Consider the following 9,903-nt stretch of genomic DNA (forward strand, 5'->3'; position numbering starts at 1 on the left):
GAGGCCCAGATGTGGGCTCGGGACTAAGCCCTGCCTTTCCCAGCTTCCCTCCGAGCAGTCCGGGCCCCCGCGAGCCAGGCCTGCCTGTCCCATGGGCAGTTTGGACTTGGTCCCGTGGACTGGACAGTGAAGCCGAGGCCAGAGGTCTCCCTGGGCTCCAGATGGAGTGGGTGATGTCATTAAAAGCATCATCTTGGGGCTGCTGGGACCAGCCCAGCCCCTCCCCTCTGTGGCAGCATTTCATTAAGCTGGCAGGCTGGCCTTTTTTTTTTTTTTTAATCAGTCTTGAATTTGGCTTCAGTGCATCACAGTCCAATGAAATGGCAGCCTGTGAGATTTGATTTCCACTGGAGGGAGGGGTAATTCATTAGCTGGGAATGGATCTGCCCTCAGGGCCTCCATTGTCCTGAGTTGTGTGAAGGACGGGAGCGCTGGAGTAGCTTCAGGCAGCCCATAAAGAGTTACCGGGCGCCTGGCACCATGCTAGGCACCGGGCACACGGCTGCAAAGGACAGACTCCATCTCTGTGCCCAAGAAGCTTCCAGTCCAGTGGGGAGTAAACGAATGACATGTAGTGTTGCAGTGTGAGGGAATAGGACCAGGGCTCCGGGGCTGGCCTGGAGTCCGGGAGGGCTCCCCCCAGAAGGAAAAGCAGGTGGAGGTCCGGGCAAGGGAGGGCCTATCCCATCCCATGTGAGGTCTCGGAGGCCCATGGGGCTGGTGCATGAAGCTAAGGGGGCAAGAGAGGCTGCAAACCCCGAGAGGGCCCAATGGAGGAGTCAGGGTTTGAGTCAGGCTGCCCTGCACCCACCTGGGGGCTGCAGGAACCCAAAGTCTCCACAGCCCTTTAGGGCCGACTAGTCCTGGACTGGAGGGCAACCAGAAGAGTCAGGAGCAAATGCCCTGATCTTACTATTCATGGCAACCAAGGCCTCTCTGCTCACCGGGGGTGGAGGCAAGACTTCCCTTCCAATCACAGAGCCTGCCTGTGAAGCCCAGGCCCGCCCCCCAGCTTCCCCAGGACCAGCTGCAGAGCATCCAAAGGAAAGGATGCTCTCTGGCCACAGGGAACCAGCCCACGGGCTCCAGAGTTAGGCAGGTGAGGAAGGAATGGCCTGGGGCTCTGACCACCAGCTGAGTTGTGAGACCTGAGCAAGTCACTTGGCCTCTCTGTGCCTCGGTTTTTCCACCTGTAACATGGGAATGATAGCATGACCTTCCAAGGCCCACTGTGAGGTCAATGAGACCATGTTTGTAAACGGCTGAGCAGAGTCCCTGCCACACACTGAGCCTTCAACACTGTGGGTTGGGAGTTGATCTTGTTTAACAAACAAATGAGGCACAGCTTCTCTCCCTTCTGAGTGCCCCCTTTGGAAGGACCCGGCCCCAAGGTCCAGCCCCCACCCCATACCTGGCTGGCACGAAGCCGGACTCCAGGAGCACTCAGTCTGGAGCACCCTGCAGACTCCTTGGAATTCCTTTTCCAGAGTGTTCCATTCAGATGCAGCCTCAGAGGAGGACGTCCCAGACTGTGTCCCATCCCTCCTCTTGGGCGCAGCATGATGAATGTGCTGCCTCGTCCTGGACCCTGGACAGATGTGCATGACCATGTGCACAGAATACACGGATGAGAGTGTACTGAGCTCTCTACATATTGTAGCTTCTAGACCATATAACCAACCTTCCTGTGAAGCTGCAGTATCACCTCCACTTTACAGATGAGTAAGCTGAGGCTCAAAGGCTGAAGGCTTCCAGCTAGGAAGCCCCAAAGAGGGGAGGTCCAACTCCCAAGAAATCCCCAGGGTCGGACACGAGGGTCACTGAACTCAGATCCCTCAGACGACAGGGACCTGGACATGCTCCCTCAGTTCTCCACCAGGGCACTCACCCCACTCTCCCTGGGTGGGGCCCATGACCTGGGCTCACCTCAGGAGGGGCAGAGGAGCCCAGCCCTGAGAGGGGCTATTAATATCCAGAGGCCTGTGTCAGCATCTTGGTCTGGCCAGAGCTGCCAGCAGGTTCTGAGGGCCACAGTGGGCTCCATGCTGGGGAGGGCCAGGGAATCCAATGGGGCTCTGGCCCAAGAGTGGTTAAGAGTGGGATCTGGAGGGAGATAGTCCAGGTTCCAACCCTGGCTCAGCAACCTCTAGCTTAGTGACTGCAGGCAAGTCCTTCTAGCCCTCCTGGCCTGTTTCCCCCTCAGGGGGCTGGGGAGAGTATGGTATAGGGGGTGTAGGGTTCCCTTAGACTGAGACCTGCTCCTCTCTCTGTGAGTTTAGGTGACACTGTTCACATTCTGAGGCAGAGAAGCAGGTGCCATCCCTTTAGGAACACCTTGTCAGGAGTGTTAGGATTCATTCATTCATTGAGTCAATACTTTCATTGATGTCTTTCTGCAGTCTAGCTGGGGAGACAGGATGTATATCTCTTATACTGAGACACACCCATGAAATAACTAGCCAGCTTATAAAACAGTGTAATTTTACCAATAGCCTTATTTTTTTCTTATTATCAAAATGTTACATGCTTGCTGCAATAAATTCAATAAATACAGATAATATAAGTGGAAACCTACTGCCCAGAGATGAACTCTGTTCACACGAGATGGTCAGGTTATAAAGGGAGTCTCACTTGTCTCATTTCCAATTATTGAAATATTTTATGACCACCAGGTATTACTTTAATAACCAGAAATAATACATTAAACAAATGGTATCTATGTATATCATATATATATACACACACACATAAAATACACATTTAAAAATATGATTGTATTATATGCCCTTTTGAAAAATCAACCTACCATTTTTATTTAACAAATATAACCTGGCCATGTTTCCATGACAACCCATCATTTTTCAATGGCGGTTTGTCATTTTGTCATGTGGATGGGCCGAAGTTTATGTAAGCGACCCTCTGTTATTGGACATGTAGGTTGTTTCCGTTTCGTGACTGTTCGGCACTATTCTGGCATAGCCACCCTCGTGCCTACGTCCCTGTGCACTAAAGCAGAACGTAAACAAGTGTGAAGTAAAACATCGGGCTCAGATGCACCCGAGGTCTGAGGGCCAGCCTGAGCCACCCGCTGCTGTGCCCAGACCTGGGAGAGCATGGCCGGTCTGGAGGTGCTTCTAGCTGACAGGGCAAGTCCGGCTGCACTTTTCCCACGTTTGAGAAGATGAAGAGCATGCGAGGGTGGCGACAGCTCCTGCGAGGCCGCACAGCTGGTGGAGGCCAGAGCTGGGATGTGGGCTAGCTGGTCCCTGTGACTCTGAGCCTGCAGCGAGCTGTCTTCCATGTGTCTCACCGCTTCTCTGGTCCTTGCCGGCTTGTCGCTCATCTGTCACTCACCCCCTTACTCATGGAACACTTTTTTGAAAATATGTTTTTATTGATTTCAGAGAGAGGAAGGTAGAGGGAGAGAGAGAGAAACATCAACGATGAGAGAGAGTCATGGACTGGTTGCCTCTTGCGCGCCCCCTACTGGGGATCGAGCTCTGGTTACTGGGTTTTGGCCGCAACGCAGGCATGTGCCCTGACCCGGAATTGAACCAGGATTCGTGGGTCCACATTCAACCACTCAGCCAACTCAGGCAGGCTCATGGCACATTTTTATTTTTTTATATATTTCTTCTTTTCTTTTTTTTTCCAGAGAGAGTGGAAGGTAAAGAGAGAGAGAGAGAAATGATGTGGGAGAGACACATTGATCGGCTGCCTCCCACACGAGATCCGATCAGGGCCGGGGATCGAGCCTGCAACCGAGGCATGTGCCCTTGGCCGGAATCGAATCCCGGACCCTTCAGTCAGAGGGTTGATGCTCTAACCACTGAGCCAAACTGGCCAGGGCATCATGGGACATTTTTAAAGGTTTGCTGTGTGCCAAGCCCCGGGCGATGACCAGTGGGAAGTGCGAAGATGACTGGGGTGGCACTATGCCTGCAGACCACCTGTCTGCTTCCCCCCACCCCCGGACTATTGCCCCACCTGGCCCCTGGCCCGCACAGCCTCCCTGTTCTCGCGTAGTCCATCGCTAGAGGGGGCGCAGTGGGGGGTTTAGCTGACTTGCCAGGTAAGAGGCAGGCCAGGAGTCAGGCTCCGGTCTCAGCCTAAAGCCCTTGTCCCTAACCACTTGGATACACTGCCTCTTACTTGAGAGCTGGAGAGGTTTTCCGACAGCTTCTGGGACCCAGAGCAGTTTGTAGATTGTAGACACTTGTAAAGATTTGTTGTCTTTAAATGTGCCAGACTCGGCTCAGTGCGTGTCCCTTCACTATCACAGCAACCGCACAGACGGGCTTTGGGTCCCCGCTGCACAAACTCGAACACCGGAGCTGGGGGGGGGGGGGCAGAGAGATTCTATCCAGGCAACGGAGTGACCCAGTGTGGTGCCCTGGGACTCAAATATCACCCCAACGTCCCTTACCCTCGTCTGCTCTTTTCCTTGGCCTGCATCCTTTGTAACGGGCTCCACACTCATCCCCCGTGTGCTCACGGCTGTGCCTTCCTAGTAGACTGTCGACCGATGGGCAGGGACTGTCGTCTGTTCGCTCACTTTTGGGCCGAGGGGCGCAGGGGCCCAGGCAGTGCCTGGCACACAGCAGGTGCTCAATAAACATTTGTTGAATGAATGGCTGTCCGACTCTGGAGTCTGGTTTCTAATCTACTACACACCTTGGCATCAAGGACCCACTGCCAAGAGGAGGCCGGTTATTTGGGGCGATGGTCCCAGAAAGGAAGGGGAGGGGAGGGGGTGAGCCGCTCCACTCCGGCCTGGGGAGACGCACAGCTGCAGGGGACAGGAGGGAGGGACTGCGCGGGGTGCCCCACCAGGATGGGGAGGGAGCCCTGAGAGAGCGTTTCCACCACCGCCTCCCCACCCCAGGCTCCCTCCCCGATCGCTTTCTCAGTTCTCATTTCTAAGGCTGCTCTTGGGTTATTTCGGTCGGGAAACCTGATCCTTGCCGGGTTTATTTTAGCACCTTGGAGAACTCCCAGTGCCGCACCCCGCCGCGCCCAGCCTGCCACAGCCTCCCTCCCTCCCTCCCCCGCAGGGTGCGCGGGGTGGGGCCCGGCCACCGCGTCCTCCCGCCCGCACACGGCCCGCACCCCCACGATGGGGGGCAGGAGGGCGGGCCCCACCCCCGGGCACTCCAGCTCCTGCTGGGGGGGGGCGAGGCCCGAGGGGAGGGCGTTTCCCCTTCAGAACCGTAGTTCTGGAGGCTCCGCTGGGGAAGCTGGGCCCGAGGGACAGAGCCCCGAGGGACAGAGCCCCGAGGGACAGAGCCCCGAGGGACAGAGCCCCGAGGGTGCCAGGGGCGGGCGCCCGGTAGGGACCGCCCAGCAACCAGGCTGGGACAAGCCACCCCCGCCGCTCTTACCGACCTGACTTGGCCGCGGGAATCTCCATCCAGCAGGCACCTTAAAGACCCTCCAGTCCGAGCACACCACCAACACGCCTGCACGCACAGACGCAGACGCGCACGCTCACACACGCTCACGTTACACCTACGCACACCCACAGACGGGCTCACCTACGCTCACATCACACACGTCCGCACATCCGCGTGGACACAGGCTCACCCTTACCCACCGGCACACGCGCATATACACCTTCGGGGACACACACGTCAGGCACACTCATACCACACCCACACGCCACACACACGCTCCCATAGCCAGAGCACACTCGCACGCATCCTGTCACTCACGATGCACACACAATATACACCCACATCACTTATGGTCACTCACACCATTGCACACCTCACCCACACTCCCACATGGACACACACGCATCCGCCCTCACAGGCACACAGACACACACGCGTGGGTACATGCACTTACTTGGACATACTCCACACAGTTACACACAACTGTCAACTGTCGCACACGCCCTCGCACACAGAGACACAACTCACACACACTCACACCATCATTCACTTACACACGTACACTCACTCTACCCTCCTCTAACACGCTCACTCGCACACACACCCCCCCGGACCGGGCATCCGTCACCTGCCTGTCCCCGAGCTCAGTCCTGGTCACATGTATATGAAAACAACAGACTCATACACATGCCGACTAGCAGCAATCGATGCTCACCCATAACCATCTGAGCACGAGTTGGACCTATTTATTATTTATGCTAATTAATACCTCTATTCATCATTCCCGAGTTACCCCTTGACGTCTCTCTGGCCCATGGAGACGCAGGCGCCTCGGGGACCACGCTTGTCTTCTGCCCTGGCCCTGGCTGTGTCCCTGGTGTCTTCTGAGCGCCCAGCACAGGTGTCCGGTCAATTAGGGGAAATGCCGGGGTTGGGGGACCTTGTCCTCCCACCGACCACCCTCTGAGCTCCCGAGTTGCTGCACTGAGGAGCTCACCGTCTCTGGGGAGGGGTTGGGGCTGTGCACCCTGACCCCTCCTCTCCCTCATTCACTGGTGAGGTCACAGCAGAGGAGTCTGGGGGGGCCTGTGGCCCGGGGGAGGGGAAGGGGTCCAGGGGACACTGTAGGTGTCCTTGTGGTGTTGGGCACCGCTCAGACAGAGGTCTCTTCCTCTGTTCTGCAGACGCCAGCACTTCACACGCATATGGATGCGTCCTGGGCCTTCCATAGATGCTGAGGCAGCCGTGGGTCTGTGCCCAGCACCCACAGAGCTCCGGGAAATGCTGAGCAAGAAGGGCTGCGTGGGGAGGCAGGAGGCCGGGGGAGGGGGGAGAGCCGAGAGCTGGGGAAGCAGTCAGGACCTCGGAGGGCCCCTCAGGAGCTGGGCCAGGGGATGCACGCGTGAGCTGAGCCCTTTCAGACCCTCTCCCTGTCAGGGCTGCTCGGGGAAGGCCGGTCCTTAGCTCAGAGCCAGGCCGACAGGCCCACGGCCACTGGGGTCAAGGTGAAGGATACAGGAGGCGATGGTGGCTCAGGCAGCTCCTAACACACAGTGAGGACTTTATCATCATCATCACAAACCCAGGCCGAGCCCAGGGCCACGGGGAGTAACATCACTTCCAACCGGCATCCAGGGGACGTCCCCAGGAAATCATCTGCAGGGCCTTGGACACTTAGTGAGCAGGTTAGGGCCCTGGCCACTGTCCTTTCCAATGTCAAATCAGAAAGACGTGCAGCTCGGCACATGTTCACGGAGCACTCATGACCTTGTCACCAGGACAGTGTCCCTGCCATCGGGGGCTTCCTGGCTAGTGAGGTCTGCTCTGTTCCAGGCACTGGGGCTGATGGTGCTGGGAGATGAGAGGGACACCCCAAAAGTTAATGCCTCAGCTGTATGCAAACTGGATAGCCTAATAATCATCTGATGACAGAGGAGGCGTGGATGGCTGTGTGCTTCCCAAGGGGTAGAATGTTTTGTGGAGGCCACGAGTGCAAGGCAGGGAGAGGCTGCTCTGGGTTAAGAGGTCAGGGAGAGCTTCTTCCTGGAAACGGAAATTTACTTGGGACCTTAGGAGACCTGCGCTGTCTGGGGTGCTACCTTCTGGCAGTAAGCAGGGCATGAGGGGCACCCTGCCTTGGTCTCAGTCGTGGGACTAGCTGAACTGGAAAGGGACAAGCCCTCACTAGGCTGGGTGAGGGCCCATGGCAGTGAGCAGGGTGAGGGCAGGGGTGCAGCTGGGCATAACAAGACACTTCCTGTGGCCTGAGCTGGTCCTGGTATTTGATGGATCACTCAACCTGCTGATCATTCATCGAAGAAGAGACCTCAACGTGGCGCGTGTTAGGTGGGCCAGGTCCAGAAACCCAGATATAGAAATTTGGGTACAGAAACTCACCAGGGCGGAAGCCCCGGATGCCTAGCAAGGGGAAAAGCTGGGAAAACAAGAACTTTGTCCTCAGGGTGACCTGTCCTCCCCCAGCATCCCGCTGGTCTTGCATTTTAGACCCCCTGAGCGTTTCCTCCCTAAAGATAACATCTAGGCCTCAGTTGTATTTCAGCTCCAGGCCCAGAAATGCAGCAAAACCAGACAAGTGGCACCGTGGCTGCCTCAGGACCAGCCACATTGACCAACGACCCTGCCCTGGCACCCACTGATCAGTGGAGACCACGACCCTGAAAGAGCACAGCTGGAAAGCTGATATTCTATTGAGACAATCCTCTGAGACCTCCCCTAAGACTTCCACTGCAAGAAAGAGATAAATATGCTCAGGACAAAGGACCCAGAGTGCGCTCCCCACTAGGGGAGCCACCGGCACCATCTCCATCCCCCTTCTTCCCTCAGGGACTTGCAACCAGGGGAGCAATGGGCAGGGGCAGCTTGTCCGGGCTTACCCCCTGAACCTGTCTCCTAGGCCCCCTTCTCTCTCTCTGACTTCTCAGTGAGCCAACACTGCCCAGCCTAGGCTCTCCTGTTTCACTGTCCCAAGTATATTTTTGCTGCCATCATGGACCCAATACCCTTTGGCTCAGTGCTGTGTAGCCCTTCCCTTTGGATATCCCCATTCCCCATCCTGTTTTCCTTAAATAAATTCAATTTTTTAAAAAAAATTCTCACCCGAGGATATTTTTCCATGGCTTTTTCAGGAAGAGTGGAAGGAGAGAGAGAAACATCGATGTGAGAGAGACACACGTCAGTTCGCTGCCTCCCGCTCATGTACTGACCAGAGCCGGGGATCGAGCTTGCAACCAAGGCACATACCCTTGGCTGGAATTGAACCGGGGACCCTTTAGTCTGAGGGCCGACCCTCTAACCACTGAGCCAAACCAGGCAGGGCAATTCAATTTTTCTTTACCATCGCAGATAGCTATTCAGCCTGCCAGAGCACCACCGGCCTTACCCTTTCGGCCGGAATCCCCCGCCTCTGGCCACTGTCCTTGCTGGCGCTCACTGGGAATGGTCAGAACCACCTGCCCTGTGCCCGGCTGTGGGCACCTTTGGAAGTCAGAGTCCTGGGGGAAGGACATGGCTCTCATGTGGCTGCGAGGTTTTCTGATGTCCCAAACCACGTGGGTGGTTGCAAGGGGAAGGTAAGGCTAATGGCCTGAGGGTGCTTAGAGGGGTTCACAGCTATCCCTGGCCCCTAGGCCACGTCCAGGTTCAAACCCCTTTTGAACCTCTGTACTCAGACCACCAGGTCCCAGGCTCAGCCAGGACACATGCCCAAGAAGGGGCCTTGGGCAAGTCCCTTCTCCCAGCTTTGGATTCCTGCTCCCTGAAATGCACAAAATAGGTTTCCTACACAGGGGCGCTGAGGGCGGCGGGGATGAAGTTGTACAGCACCTGTCCCAGTTGGGACCCAACAGGCCTGACCACCTGTCAGGTGCCCAGAGGGAGCAACACAGGGACGCTTTCCCCAAACTTATCCACCCCGACCTGCCCAGCCCTGGAGCCTCCGGGAGCGCAGGCCCAGGAGTATCAGGGCAGGGCCGCCGCTCCCCGCGCGCCCCGAGCCCCGGAAAGCCCGCGAGTTCAAAGGGCATCGGGAGCAGCCCCCCCGGGGCCCGGGACGCGAGCGGAACTACAGTCCCCACAAGGCCCCGGGCTCGCCGAGAGGAAATGTCGTTCGTGCGAGAAGAAGCGCCGCGCTCCCCGCAGCTGCAGGGAGAGGGCGAGAGGGGCGGGGGCGGGTTACCAGGCGCAGGGCGGGCGGGCGGCGCGCGGAGCGAGGGTGGAGAGCTGGGCGGGCGGCGGGGAGGAGGCGGCGCTGGCCGCCGCCGCGGCCGCCTGCGGACCTGCATCCCCGCGGGGCGGGCGCGCGGCGGTGCCTGCGTGCGCTGCGCTCCGGCCGGCGGGCTGCGGGCGGGCGCGGGGCCGGGCGGGCGCAGGGGCTGAGTTTCTGCAAAGTTTGACCTGGTTGTCTTTCCGATGCTGCCGCAGAGCGAGGCGGCGCGGGGCGCGCCGGGCGGCTGCGGCGCGGCGGCGGCGGGGCTGAGCGGCGACCGCGCGC

This window comes from Miniopterus natalensis, chromosome 12, assembly GCF_054644295.1.
Source record: "Miniopterus natalensis isolate mMinNat1 chromosome 12, mMinNat1.hap1, whole genome shotgun sequence".
NCBI lineage: Eukaryota > Metazoa > Chordata > Mammalia > Chiroptera > Miniopteridae > Miniopterus > Miniopterus natalensis.